The sequence below is a fragment of the Muscardinus avellanarius genome, assembly GCF_963383645.1.
Source record: "Muscardinus avellanarius genome assembly, chromosome: 13".
Classification (NCBI taxonomy): Eukaryota; Metazoa; Chordata; class Mammalia; order Rodentia; family Gliridae; genus Muscardinus; species Muscardinus avellanarius.
The window spans coordinates 9,461,290-9,476,638 of record NC_137799.1 but is presented as its reverse complement, the minus strand read 5'-3'; the positions used below and the strand labels follow the sequence as shown (position 1 = coordinate 9,476,638).

General features: G+C 50.6%; 1 pseudogene across 1 annotated transcript; it reads right to left on the bottom strand.

Annotated features, from left to right (window-relative positions):
* Positions 1–1,605: 1,605 nt before the first annotated feature.
* LOC308271906 (mitochondrial carrier homolog 2-like) lies at positions 1,606–2,494 on the bottom strand (annotated as a pseudogene). Its single transcript has one exon. The product of its transcript is annotated as a mitochondrial carrier homolog 2-like (transcript).
* Between the last annotated feature and the right edge of the window lie 12,855 nt (positions 2,495–15,349).

Here is a 15,349-nt window from a genome sequence, read left to right as displayed (position 1 = left end):
TGACTGACTGTTATGATGACAGCTGTGATTTTTTTTTCTTTTCTTTTGGAGGAGAGGATGTGTCTTTCCAGCACTTGTTACCCCATCTTGTTACGGGGTAGACATTCAGATAATACACACAATGTATTATGTAAATACACACAATGTATTATGTAAAAAAAAAATGGCTGGTGCAGAGTAGCCAAAGGGGTGGACTGTGTCAATTATTAAACTCCTGACTCTGGAAGACAAAGCCCGCTGTTTTGACAGGTGCAGGACTCGGAAGACCGCGTATCCCCTTCGTCAGCCTTTTCTCAGGACTTACCAATAGCAAGTATTGGAGAGAGCGTGGAAGGCAGGAAGGAGGCGAGGATTCCTCTCCCGTTTCCTGGCTGTTCCTCCCAGCAGCACCAGCAGATGGACCGACATGCTGGCAGCAGTGCCTCCAGTTTCCCGTTTGTTCTGGTACTCCCCAGAACCAGACCCATCAGCTCCCCTTAGAGGTACCAGCACCAGCCAGTCAGTGTCCCCTTCTCAAGGGTCTGAGTCTGACTCTACCGGGCTTCTTTTCTGAACTTCTAGGTTCTGGCAATCTATCTGTTTCCTTTATGCCTGTGGCCCTAGGAACAGGAGCCACTTCCTCAAGGATTACACACGGTCACAGGTAATAAGGTTGTTATACCTCGTGTGAAGTAATCTCAGAGCATGTTGCTTCACTAAAGATGTATATTGTAGGGGCTGAGGGTGTCACTCAGCGATAGAGCATGTGCCTAGCACGTGTAAGATCCAGGGTTTGATCCCTAGCATCAAAAAAGAAAAAGTATTGACCTGGGCGTGGTGGCCACGCTTGTAATCCCAGCGCTTGGGAGGCTGAGACAGGAGGATCGCACGGGTTCGAAGCCAGCCTCAGCTACTTAGCGAGGCCCTCCGCAACTCAGTGAGACCCTGTCTTAAAATTAAAAATGACTAAGCTGGGCGTGGTGGCGTACGGTTGTAATCCCAGCACTTGGGAGGCTGAGACAGGAGGATCGTACAGGTTCAAATCCCAGCCTGGGATAAAAAGCTACTTAGTGAGGCTCTCAGCAACTCAGTGAGACCCTGTTTCCAAATAAAGTATAAAATAGGTCTGGGAGTGTAGCCCGGAGGTAGAAAAGCTCCTGGGTTCCACTCCCAGTACCACCAAAAATAAATAAATAAATAAATAAATAAATAAATAAATAAATAAAAGTATATTGTAATTTTTTTTGCCACTAGTATGCCTTTTTATTACCTTAGGTCTTATAGAAATCTTTCTCATTGGGATTCTACTCTTCATTTTACAAACCCTTAAAAAGACAATACACATGACAACCAGCTTGTCCCTTTAGGAAAATATGAAAGTTTTTTCCCCCGTTTATGTAGAACAAGAATCTGGAGCAAAAATGTCCCATTCCAATAACTAAAGGGAGACTGTGGTAAATGATGTGGTAGGAAAAAGAACAAAAAAGGCAGACACCAATCACCTCCATTTCCCCAAGATTAAATGATTATTAAAAAAGCGCGCCACACTGTATAGAAATCAGTGTTCTCTCCCATAATTCTGTGCGTCTGGGACTATAGAAATGTCACTGTCCCTGCCCCACATCTTCAAATTAACATTCTCAGGTCACAACAATACGTCTTTCCAAAGGGGACCTTCCGGACAAACAAGCTATTTCCTCGGCTCGTATTTCCCTCTTTTTGTAGCAGGCACCAGCAATCTATCCAAGAAGTCTATATTGGGGAGTGAGGAGGGGCTCCACCAGCAAGCCCACAGTTGTTGACAGCCATAAGATTAGACACAAGCACAAAGGGATAGGTCAGCATACTGGCCAAAAAAAATCCTGTGACTTTTCATTTCATTCATGGTAGAAACCCCACTGTCCAGTGCATAGGTATTGACGAGGTAGGCCAGTGAGGTACAAAGAGATGATGTCGCCCAATAGGCGAGGAATTAGACCCGCAAAAAAGCCTAGGATGCCCTCTTCCCGATAGATGGTTGCTATGGAGTCACAAAGTCCGCAGTATTTGGATTCTTTGCCAATGAATTGTACCGGAGATCTCAGCGTGATCGCATGGAAGGGCTGTGTGATGAGGGTAGCAGCAGAAGGAGCGATCATCTCCCGAGCTGTCGCTTTGATAACTCGGTCAAAGGAAGATGAGCCTTCTTTCTGCACATTTCCAGGTCCGAACTCCTCAACCTTGTCAGTCTCCTGGTAATGCCGTAAAACTTTACCATGGACCACAGTTCCAAGGGCTCCTGTACACAGTCTGGGAGTTAAGCCTATGCACAACCCACGCCTCCCATCCATGCTTGCAATGTGCTGAGCATAACAGAAGAGACCAGGAAGCTGACATACTTGCCGCCCAAAAATATTTCGTCCTACGGTTGGAGGAAGAGGCTCATATCCTGGACGAGCACTTTCACGTACTTGAGCGGCTGAGACGGGATGGTGAGACCGGAGCCCAGGAGCACCTGACTGGCCGCGTCCGCCATGATGGCACCCGCGGACGGACCATATTGTAAATTTTAGAAAAACTATTTTTTTCTTTTTCAAAGCATCGGATGGTTTCACCTACTGCACTGAATTGTCTGGCAGCACTTAGCACCACTCCTCCCTTTAATGTTCTCCCACGTGTTGCAGGGTTTGAAAGCTTTGGGACTACACTTCCCACCTCCTTGCTGGAGGGCTACTAGTTAGAGTCTACCAATGAAGTACGGTTGTTTCTCACAATTTACGGTAGTTATGTCCTATGATACCTGCAAACACTAAATAAGCAAGTATTGCACTATTGCCTCCTCTTTCTTTTCTTTTCTATTGGGGATTGAACTCAAGAACGTTCTACTTCCAAACTACAACCCTAGTCCTATTTATTTATTTATTTATTTATTTATTTATTTTTTACCTTGAAACAGTGTCTTGCTAAGTTGCCGAGGGTCTTGCAAAATTACTGAGTCTGTCCTCAATCCTGCAATCTTCCTGACTCAGCCTTCCAATGCTGGGATTACAGGCATTGCTTTTAGAGCATATATAAAAGTTAGGTTTTTTTTTTTTGGTATGTGTGTGTGGTACGGGGGTTCCTGGAACCCCTTATCTGGGCTACACTCTCATACCTATTTTTTATATATTTTTTAATTTGGAAACAGGGTCTCTTAAACAAGCGAGGGGTTTCGAACCTGCGCCATCCTCCTGTCTCCACCTCCCAAGAGTGGGGATTACAAGCGTGCGCCACCACGCCTGGCTAAAAGTTTCTTATGAGCCTCGGTCACAATATTTTTGTCAACCAATCAGTATACTATCTAATCTTATTTTATGTGTGCTTTTGTGTAGAAACCTTTTTTCAATATATAGTTGATTTATAACACTGAAATCCACTAATAGGACTAAAACATAAATCAGAGTGTTCCAAACTTATTTGGCTTCTCACCTTTTTTCAGAAAAAGAAAATTACTGAGCCACCTCCCTAGAAACCTACATTTTTAAAAAGTGGATAAACAGAAAGATGCAGTGATAAACTGTATTCATGTGTATGTTACTGGAGCATGAACCCAGGGCTACTTGACTATTGAGCCCTTTTTATTTTTCATTTTGAGACAAGGTCTTGCTAAATTGCCCAGACTGGTCTTGGTCTTGCAATCTTCTTGTCCCAGCCTCCCCAAGTACTGGGATTACAGGTGTGCACCAAGGTGTCCAGCTCAATTTCGAATTTATGTATGTATATTTTGTTCCAGCAGCTTTCCCACGGGGGTGGGGTAGTATCGCCCACTTTGAAAACCTATTCATCTAGCCGGGTGTGGTGGTGCACGCTTGTAATCCCGGCGCTTGGGAAGCTGAGACAGGAGGATCGCAGTTTGCGGACAGCCTCAGCTACTGAGTAAGGCTCTTTGCAACGCAATGAGACCCTGTTTCACAATAAAGAATAAAAATTGGGCTGGGTATGTCGTTTGGAGATAGAATGCCCCTGGGTTCCATCCCGAAAGAAAGAAAAAACCCTATCCATCGAATACTTTATTTCCTTAATAAGGCACATCACAGCCTGCTTGTGCTTAGCAACACTAGACCACATTTTAGCTCTAGCCTGGGGACCATTTTATACAGCGACATCACTGGGAAAAAAAAAAAAAAACCATGAAGATGTACAAATCTGTAAAGAATGAGAAAGAGCTCTTGTTTGCAGTATCACCGTTGACATCAGAAGGCGGCTCGTCACTGTGCTGGAGCTCAGCCGGGAACTTGCACTTGGGCAGACTCAAAGCTCTCACCTCTGCGCATGCCCACAGAACACTGCCGCCCGCTACGAGTGGGCACACAGACTGGTGCGATGAATACCTTTTTCTTCTCTTCTCTTTTTCTTTTTTTGTGGTCCTGGGGGTGGAAGCCAGGGGCCTCTATCTCTGGGCTATACTCCCAGACCTATTTTATATTTTATTTGGAAACAGGGTCTCACTAAGTTGCTGAGAGCCTCACTAAGTAGCTGAGGCTGGCTTCGAACCTGTGCGGTCCTCCTGTCTCAGCCTCCCAAGTGCTGGGATTACAAGCGCGCGCCACCACGTCCAGCTGAATACCTTCTTCTGGGTAGGCTGGCTCACAAATATGGAATGGGAATTGGCGGGTGGCGGAGATCACCTGTATGTTGGCGTTAGCAGGCCCACTTCTACATCAGCCAGGCAGAGGAAAGATAGAGGATCTCCACTTCACTGAGCAGAAGCCACTGATTTTTGCCAGACTTCGAAGTCACTGGGTTCTTTACTAGCGCGTTAACCCCACGTTCTTAGAAAGTGACCCCGAATCTGTTTGCCTATCTAGTCCTCCACCCCAGCTTCTTGGGTCAAGTACCCCTGAAGCCTAATCTCATGTTTTTTTTGTCTTGGTCTTAGCCAGTACATGCTGGTTAATTATTTTTTCTTTCTCTCCCTCCTCCTCTCCCGCCTTGATGATTGCTGTTTTCTTTTCTTTCTTTTTTGGAACTGAGGATGGAATCCAAGTGCATTCTACTTCCGAGCTACATCCCCAGCCCTTTTAAACTTTTATTTTGAAGTAGGATCTTCCTAAATTGCTGAGAGCTTTGCTGAGTTCCTGAGGCTGGCCTCAAATATATAATCCTCCTGTCTCAGCCTTCCAAGTACTGAGATTACAGGCATGTGCCCAGTAGGCAATTACCATGTGTTTAAATACAAAATAGCAGAAGTTTCTCTCAAAGAGTCCCTCCAAGATTTATAGTTTACCTTCTACTGACTGTTTTTTGTTTGTTTGTTTTTTCCTTCTATAAGAAACTTTGGGAAGCACAGTAATAAAATCTTTTCATATTCTAATGTTACTGTAGAATGGATTTTAAAAGTGTCAGAATGATGTTCACTCTGTCAATGTATCCAAGAAGCAGTTGGAGTGGGGCAGGGGGCACCTTCCTCCTATTTGTGGAAGACAGAACAGAGTTTTGCTGTGTTTCTGGACTTTCAGGCCCTCCTAAGACTGGAATTGACCGTCTGCGTAACTTACTATCTTTGTGACCTCGAGCAAATTACTTAACCTCTGTGCTCACCTCGTCCTGCCTGGCACAGAGTAAACGATCTGGGTGAAGAGAGACAGGATCCAGGCTAATTCCTCAGTGCGCACCTGTGCCGTCTTGGGCAAGCCCCTGGTTGGGTCTCACTTGGTCCAATTGTAACACAAATGAGTTGGACCTGAGGATCCCCAAGGTGTCTCCCAGCCCTGACGTTCTGTGCTCTATACGTACCTCTGAGTCTTAAAGAATGGGCACTAATGTACTGTCTCGCTCACGAAACCATTTTCGGTTGTTGTTGAAAAGGATAAATCTTACGTAGGGATTTAAGGGGGAAACTGGGTGAGGCCTGGAAGGATGCGTGGGGAACGAGCCGCACAGCTATTTCTCGGCAGGGGATGGGCGTGGCGGGGCGCCGAGCGGGACGCCCGGGCAGCGCAGCATCCCTGCAGGCTGAGCGGGCGTCGAAGGCCAAGGCTGGCGAGGACCACAGCTGAGGCGGCTGCGCACTGGCACCACCAGCCGGCCGATTTGCGTGTCTCCGCCCCTGCGACGAGCTGGTTGGGGGGGCCGGTCTGGTGCCACGCGCCGATTGGCTGTGCCGCCCGCCGCTCAGGCCCGGGAGCGGACGGTTCCTACTGCGGCTGGGCACCGGCTCGGCTCCCGCGTCGGCCCGCGCTCCAGCTGCGCCCGGCCCGGCCCCGGCCCGGCTCGGCCCGGCCCGGCCCCCGAGCGAAGGCGCCGCTGCCGCTGGGCCGCTCCCAGGGCCATGAGGAGGCGGCGGCAGCCACTGCGGCCCGCGTCAAGGTGACCGGCCGGGACTGCGGCGGCGGCCGGAGCGGCGAGAGGAGCGCCGCGGCGGGGCGGGGCCCGAGGGCCGGCCCGAGGGAGCTGCAGGTGCGGGGGGCGGGGCCGGAGGCCCGCGAAGGGGCGGGGCCCGGCGCGGGAGGCGGGGCCGGGGCCGGGGGCTTTGCTGGCGGGGTGAGGCGCGGCGCCGGGCCGGGGCCCTTAGGTGCCCCGGTCCCAGGGGGCACGGAGGACAGCGGGTGTGGAGGTGGCGGCGGGGCCAGGGCGCAGGTGCGGGGTCGGGGCTGGAGGAGACCCCTGGGCGGGGCCGAGGGGGCTGCAGGTGCGGGGGGCGGGGCCAGGAGCGACGCATTGACAGTGGGAGGGGGCTGGGCCCGAGGCCCAAGCGGCCGGCCAGCCTGGGCCTGGGGAGACCGCAGGTGCCAGGGGCGGGCCCAGGGCACCTGCAGAGGCGGGGGGCGGGGCCCGAGTGGCCGCAGGCCCGGAAGCAGGGCCACAGGTGAGGAGCGGGCGGAGGGTGAGTGGTCCTCGGAGAAGGGAAGGCCGTGGTCTCCACTGTCCCAGGGGAAGCGGGTGGGAGGAGGAGGTTTGGTCTCTGCGGATTCTGGAGGCATCCATGGTGGCCGCCCAGGCCTGCCTGCGCCTCTGCTGAGCCTGACTGGGATCTCGGCTGCCCTGGTTACCAGGCCCGCAGCTTTCAGTATGCCACTCTGTGTCCTAAGTGGGGCGCGCTGTTTTTCACCCCTCAGGGGCCTTCCCTGTTACCGTCGAAGGGGCAAATCTGGGTTGGGGGAAGAGGCTGGCTCTAATTGGATGATTGGCTGTTGAATTAAGTGTCATTCGTGTGAAGCTTGGAGGGGTCCTGGGTGGTTGGCTTTCTGGTACCAGAGGCTGCTGCAGATTTCCCCAGTGCTGGTCTCATAAAGATGGAAGTGGCATCGTGGAGAGGGGAAGAGCAGGAATGAGACTTCGGGAGCTTCCGACTCTGTATTATGGGGAGGCTTTTGCTTTGTGGAGTTGTTTCCTCCTTTGCAACGTGAGCATTCTGGTACTTCCCCGTGTGCCTCCAGAAAGGCTTCCTAAGGACAGGATGAACGGTGCTTATCGAGCAAGTTGTTGGGCAAAGTTACGGGTATCTCTCTTCGTGTGCCAGTGCCAGGGGCAACCAAAAGAGGAGATTGCTTGTGCAGAGGCTGGATTTACCGTTAGTGTTTGGGATGAGGTTTGTGGTGGGGACTCCCCAAAAGACTAGTATCTTGGATCATGACTGCTTTTCTCTGCGATGCCTTCCAGGGAGCTGGGCAGCACAGTGTCAATAGCAAATGGAAAGCAGAGGACTCTGTTGTCGTTCGCTGACCTTTAGACCTCAGCCCCTGCGAGGCCTCTGGGCTGGTGCCTGAGACCTATGCTGGAGCCCTACATCCAAGTGCAAGTCTGGATTTGACCACATTCCAGAAAGAAGACACTAAAAGAAGGGCAAGGCAGACCTTCATTGTGGGAGAGAAGGGAGTGAGAGGACAGGCTCTGCCTGAGCTTCAGGAGGGTGACCTGTACCTGTGTGTGTGTGTGTGGGGGGGGGCTGTGGATTAAACATGGGGCAGCTGCCTTTAAGCCACACCCCCCAGCCCTATTTTTTTATTTTTATTTTTTATTTTTGCAGAACTAGGGATTGCAGAACTAGGGATTGAACCCAGGGGCATTCTACCTCCAAGCTACACCCCCAGCCCTATTTTATTCATTATTATTATTATTATTATTATTATTATTATTATTATTATTATTATTATGGTGGTACTGGGGATGTAACCCTTCTTCCTCCAGGCTACTCTCCCAGACCTATTTTATATTTTATTTGGAAACAGGGTCTCTTAAGCCAGCGAGGCTTGGCTTCAAACCTGCGTGATCCTCCTGTCTCCGCCTCCCAAGCGCTGGGATTACAAGCGTGTGCCACCATGCCCAATCGGCTTTTATTCTTTATTTTGAAACCAGGTTTCAGTAAGTTGCATAGTAAGTTGTAGAGGGCCTCACTGAGTAGCTGAGGCTGGCCAAGAATGTGTAGTTCACCTGTCTTAGCCTGCCAAGTACTGGGATTACAAGCGTGAGCCACTATGCCCAGCTCCTATTTTTTTTTTTTTCTTGAAACAGAGTCTCACTAAGTTGCTGAGGCCTCACTATGTTGCTGAGTCTGGCCTTGAACCTGCGATCCTCCTGTCTCAGTCTCCCATGTACTGGGTCACAGGTGTGCGCCACCATGCCTGGCTGTCTTCTGCTCACCAGCAGTTGGCCGGTCTAACCTGCAAAGCTCCTGCCCGGCACTTTGTGGACAGAAGTAAAGTCTTCAGAGGCTTCTCTGCTGGCCTGTGTTTTTCTTCACTCCAGAAGCCAGGGTACTTTGGGGACCAAAACATCATGGTCTCCTTCACTACCACTGGTGACTCAGTGGCATTGTGGGGATGGTATCTCGGGGACAGGTCCTTCCTGGGGCCAGTGCTTGTGTGATAGGTGCCAGAGGGTCTAGAAGCACCATGTGTGGGTTGTCCCACTGTGTCCTGGGAGAAATTGTGTAAATGGCTCACAGAACCAACCATCATGCCGGGTCGGTTAAAAGGAAAGCCTCAGCTGGGCGTGGCAGCACACATCTGTCATCCTGGCACTTGGGAGGTGAGACAGGAGGATTTCAGGTACACAGCCTCGGCAACTTAGTGAGATCCTGTTTCCAACTAAAACATCAAACAGGACTGTGGGCATAGCTAGGAGGTGGAATGCCCCTGGGTTCAATCCCCAGTACCAAGAAAAAAAAAAAAAAAGCCTTAAGTTGGTGGCAGACAAGAAACTGGAACACACGCTGAATAATGAGATGACTGGCTTAAAAAATTTTTTTTGGGGGGGGCTTGAGGATTGAACCTGGGGCACTCTACCACTGAGCTATACCACCATCCTCTTTTTATTTTTTATTTTGAGTTAGAGTCTTTCTAAATTGCTGAGGCTATCCTTAAACTTATCTTCCTTAAACTTACAATCAGCCTCCCAAGTAGCTGGGATTATAGTCTGTGCCACTGTTCCTGGCATGGGTTTTTGGTGTATGTATGTATGTATGTATGTATGTATATGTGTATGTATTGGGGTGCTGGGGATTGAACCCAGGGCATTCTACCTCTGAGATACACTCCCAGCCCTATTTTATTTATTTCTTATTTGAAAACAGGGTCTCACTAGGTTTCTGATAGCTTCACTAAGTTGCTGAGACTGCGTACCTATGATTGTCCTGTCTCAGCCTCCGTAGTGCTTCTTTTGACTTAATATTGGAGTGATAACATTAAAAGTCAAGAGGAAAGCAAAATATGTCCCAACTGAGGGTCTCTGTGATATGTCCCAGCCTTTTGAAACAGGGTCTCCTAAGCCAGCGCGCGCGGCTGGCTTCGAACCTGCGCGATCCTCCTGTCTCCACCTCCCAAGCGCGGGGATTACCAGCGTGCGCCACCACGCCCGGCCCAGCCTGCCTTTTAAAGGGGCTTTCTTTTTAGGTTTGCAGTCCAAGAGCTCTGATTTGGTAGTCAGGCATTTGAGGCCCGCTGCGTGACCCAGTGTCAGTCCTTGGCTTCTCAGAGATGATGTTCTTGTTCGCGAAACAAGGATAAGCACGGTCACCTTGTGAAGTTGTTGTGAAGAATATGTAAGACAGGATATTTGAAAGCACTTGATGTATTTGGCACGGAATTGATTCCTTTCTTTCCGTCACCCCCCGCATGCCCATCTTTCAACACAAGCCACTCAGAACAGCGTGTGGATGGAAGGAGGACAGGATGGGGATTCTGAGACCTTTGCTTCTTATGTAACACCCAGCAAAGTCCCTTCCTCTCTCCAGACCTCAATTTTCTGGGCTGGGCAGGAGAGTATAGACTACATGGTCCTCAGGAGGCCTTCTAAGTCTGGCTTCTGATTAGTGTGCTGCCATATTTTCCTGAAAAGTAGGACGGGGGCAGCTAAAGACCTGTAGTTTAGTTTCTTTTTCTCTTTTAAAAATATCTGTCTGGCACTTTGCTTGGCACATAATAGCTGCTCATTAAATACTTGTCGACGGATCAGATGAAGGACTTGCACTAGAAGAAGGTGTGGCAAATTATCCCTGTTGCTGAATGTGTACTGTGTGTACACCTTCAACATGCATTTTATTTATTACACAGAAATAGTATGCGGCATTTGTGGAGTTGATGAGCTCAGCACGAAAGACAAAAGTTCCGTAGTCGAGTCTCACCGCACAGTAAGCTCATCCAGTTTTTGTTCACAAACACGCCTACTTTTCCATGGTTGTAGTCATGTGTATTTGAGCCCTGGGGAAAGGTCTGATAATAAATGGTTTATTTAAGTAACTTTTTTTTTCTTAAGAAACTAAAAAAAAAAAAAAAAAAGATTTTTTTAGGCAAGTAGGGGCAACAATTATAAAGTAAGTGCCTTTCTTCCCGTAAGCTTCCAGCCTCCAGTCTCTCTCCCTAGGGGAGACAGTGATTACCAGTTTCTTGTTTATTCTCTATTCGTTCTCTTACACAAAAAATAGCATTCTATACATGCTCTTTGGGCCTTTATTTATTCGCTTGACCCATTTTGGAAAATGTTCTGGCACTGGACAGTGCTCCCGTTGGTACTTCCAGCTGGTCCTTAACGCTCTGGACTGCTCCTGTTGGCACACGTGTGTCTCGGCTTCCCTTCTCATGATGTCTGCTCAGCGTTGGTCAGCAGTCATTGTGTAGAACACTGCAAGAGGCATCCCTTGTTCTCTGGGAAAGAAATGGCTTTGGGCCCGGTGGACAGTAGGCTAAAGGGCGGCCCGTGGCTCTGCAAGGCAGGGAACTGAAAGAGAAAGGAGGGGGGAGTTCTTTGCTGGTCAGCGAGAATCCATTTAACACCCAGCTCAGGACTCGAAGCTGGGCTCTGTCACTCACTGGCTCTGTGACTTGGGGCGGTTTCCCTAATCTCCCTCCACCTCAGCTTCCTTTTCTATAAAATGGATGATGATACTAGGATCTGCCTTCGGGGCTTTCCATGCAGATGAGATGAGAGCCTGTGTGCCAAGTCCGCACCACAGTGGCCGGCCCCGTAGATGTTTGTGAAGGGCGGCTTATTAATAACGTGAAGTAGACTGTCCCTTGCCAGCAGGTACTAGTGGGCATTCGGGGGTGGCCATGGAGAAGGCCTGCGTGGCCACCTTTGGGCTGCTCTTGCTGTGTGTGGAGACAGGCGCACGAGTGCCTGGTTACAGAGTGGAGGGTGGGCTGTGGAGTGGGAGGTGAGTGGTATGTGGGGTCACAGGGGCAGGAATAGTCAGTCACTTCTCCTGGGTGACTGAGAACGGCTCCTTGGCCCCAGTGTCCCGTCTGTGAAACCTACTCAGTTCTCCCAGCCCCAAGGGATCCCGTCCCATTTATGCTCCATGGCTTACTGTGTGCACACCTCCATCTGACCACGTGTGACTTTATCCTACATCCCCTGCCTGCACAGGGGAAGCCCCCGCTTTCTTTGCTGCTGGGCCTCCAGGGCTCTGCACAGGGCGGGCTCCTGGGGGACAGTGTAAGGACCTCTGCTCAGATGAGTCATGCTGCAAACACGACACGTCCTTATTTATAAACCAGCAGATTCCTGGTGAACTCTAATGCTCACTCCCCAAATATTTGAGTGTGGACTCTGGGGCCAAAGCATGGGCTGTGCTGTGCGCTAGCTGTAAGCTTCATTCTGTGGAGCCTCAGGGAGGGGAGAGAAAGGAAATACTTCCTCCAGACCCTCCAGGTAAAGATGGGGATGGGGAAAAAGGACAGGTCTGAAGAGGGGCTGCCCACGTTTGCCAAGCACACCTTGTCTTTCCTCAGCCGACCAGGGTGCAGAGCAGGTGGGTGAGAGTTGACGGTTGCTCCAGAGGGGGCGTGGCCCCTTGCCTTTCCTGTGCGCACTTGAGCTCAGAGAGGACACCTCCTTTTCTTCGGTGGGCATTCTTACCAGCCCTGCCAGCTCCGCTTTGGGCTGAACCTTAAACTGGGCTCTGCGCACGTGTGGAGATGAGGGAGCCCTGTCCTGCCTCTCAAGAGCTCAGGCCGTGGAGGAGGAGACACACAAGTGGAAGGTGACCAATGTTAACAGAGGCTCTGGCATGGCCTAGCCAAGCCATCAGGCCCTGGAGCCCGCGGACTGAGTTCCTGCCCAGACAACCCGTGGGCCCAGGGCCAGCGTCTTCCCGGCTTTGTAGAACGAGGCTAGCAGTATTGCCTACCTCGGGGCTGTTGAAGAGTTGGTGAAATAGTGCAGCGGGATGGACGTCTCGCGGTGCCTGGTGAACTCGTGCTCACGGAGAGCTCGCTGTGGGAGCACCAGCAGGCACCTCTCGCTGTGTGCTGGGGTCCTAGTGTGGTGGTTCTGGTGCTATTTGGATGGCCAAGGTGTCTGAGAAGCAGCCGGGAAGCCACAGTGCCTGGGGGGTGGGTTGGGGGCCTCGGATGCTGCTTCTAGGCCCGCGAGTTTGTGCACAAGTGTTTGCTCTCCCTCTGCCCCGGCTCTTCTCAAGTGAGGGGTCAGCCCAGTATTACGTGAGCGCCTTCTCTTTGCCTGAGCACTGCGCCCATCGATTCACGGCCTTTCCCCAGGGGAGGCCTGGGCCTACAGAGCAGAGACCATGAAGACCCAGAGCGGCAAATCATAGGGTCTGTTGCCTTTCCGCAGACCTCTGAATTCATTGTGTTCTTGGTGGGAGATTTTCTCCTGAGTGTCAGAGAAGAGGACAGGGCGGTGCTGAACCACAGAGGGCAGCACTCACGGGGCGGGAGCAGGTGACCACCTCTGTGTCCCGTCCACACAGAGCTGCGAGGTTCCACCTCCACACGGTTCCTACGGGGCTCCCAGGGGCGCTGCGGAACGGCACTTGGCGGAGCCCTGGCACATGGTCAGAGACGGGAGCTAGAAAACGTTCTCCGCACCCGGGATTACAGGCTTTTTAGGATGCTTCTTGAGTATTGATTTGTTGTGGAAGTTTGAGAGTTATCGTGCAGGTGGCTTGTTAAAGCTGAGACAAGCTTGGTGACGGGCGGGCAGGGGTACCCTGGGGAGCTGGCAGGGCTCATCCTGCATGGTGGGCACAGCAGACACAAGCCTTGACTCCACTCAGACGGAAGGGTGCTGGTGAGAGAGCAGGGTCACCCGAGCCCGCCTCTGTCTTAGCCCCGTCCAGGCACAGGGGCTGTGGTTCCACACACACACGAACTGATGCAACACGGCACTTTTCTTTTTTAGAATTTAAATATTTTGATTATAAGGTTTGAGCTTAAGGTTAAGACAGTTACTTGAGTAAGCACAAGAAAATTTAAGTGATGGCCTGAAATTCCCAAGTTTCTTTGAAAATCATTATATTTGAGAACAGTGAAAGCCTTAAAGCTCATCATATTTATTGAAAATAGTAGTTCTCACCCGTTCTTGTGCAAGTCTGATAACTAGGGCAAGAGAAATTTGTGGTTCCTGTATGTTTCTGAATAGTTAAATATTTATGGAAAATAAGTTAATAAATTCAGAGGGATTTGTTTTATTTGTGGCAATAAAACCTGCGATGTGAATTTAGTGGCTTGCACTGTTTTAAAAATATTTCTTTGTGTCCTCTCTGTAATTCCTTCTTCTTCTTCTAGGTACCATATCTTCTCCAACTCTTTCAGTCCATGTATTTATTTATTTATTTATTTGGCAATAGAGATTGAACCTAGCAACATTCTGTTTTTTTTGACCTACATCCCCAGTCCTTTTTATTTTGAAATAGGGTCATGCTTGTTTGCGGAGGGCCTTGATAAGTTGCGGAGACTGGCCTCAAACCTGCAATCCTCCTGTCTCAGCCTTCCAAGTACTGGTTCTGCAGGCCTGTGCCACTGCCCGCAGCCGGTCTGCTAGCATTTACGGGTTGCCCCTGCTGGGCTCCCCAGAGTCTGCCCTGCCCTCGCACGTAGTGACACTGCGTGGCCACTGAGGACGTCCTTGTGACTCCTCCCCCTTTGTAGGTAAGGGGATTATTCCAGGGCTAGCGCAGGCAGATGAGTGTGCCATGCCATCCCAGGGCTTAGAGCTCTTCAGTGGTTTTTAAGTTTCCTTAGAAAAAAATAAAGCCATCCCCATGACCTGAGGTACGCAGCGTCAGGGCGCTCCTTGGAGCAGCCCGTCCCACTGGTGTCCTTGCACTGGGCTCCCGTCCCGCCAGGTCATGGCTGGTGGCTGTTTTGCTCATCATTGAGTCCTCACCACCCCGTGTAGCACATGCCACTTAGTAAATGCTCAGTAAATGTTTGTCAAATGAAGAGATGAAGGGAAAGGAGTGAAGTTTGAATCCATAAAATGAGAAGGATGTCGGAGCTGAGGTTTTTTCGGTTGTACACCGTCTCCACCCTTTCCAGCATTCAAAGTCTCTTAACGCCTGTCACTCCAGCGCCGTCCTGACTCAGCAGGGCTGGGGGGCAGGTTTGCTGGGAGCTCAGAGATGCTGCCCCCCCCCCCCCCCCCCCCCCGTGCCGCTCCTGTTCCCCACCCTGGCCCGAGGCGTGGTCGCTGCCGCACACCCTGTCGCAGTCGCAGGTGGGATGAGAAAATAGGGCTTTATTGGAGAAAGGTGCTTGTTTCAGTGTCTCTTCGCTTTAGCTATTTTAATTTTCTGATCATTGAATTTGGGAGATGAGTTCAATTTGGAGTGATGAGTTGAAGGTCCTATTTCCAGGGCCGGACCAGTGAATCCTGATCTTCCCTGTAATAGATAAAGTGAAGTGATTACGGATGTATGTGCCGACCGGTTGATAACCGGGGTTAGGATTGTGTTCTTGTTGCCGAGCTTTTTGGTAAGAAGTTCTTTGCTGACGGCTGCGTGGCTTTCGTCTGCTGGCGTCTTGCTCAGCTTGCTTCTGTAGTTTATCTCTGGGCACCTTTGCACTGAGCACCCACCCCGTGGCCTTTGTGCTCACCTGTGCACACTTCCTACTTCCCCGTGAGGGTGGGGACTCGCCAGGGTTCCACACCCCTGACTCCCCAGCCGGCC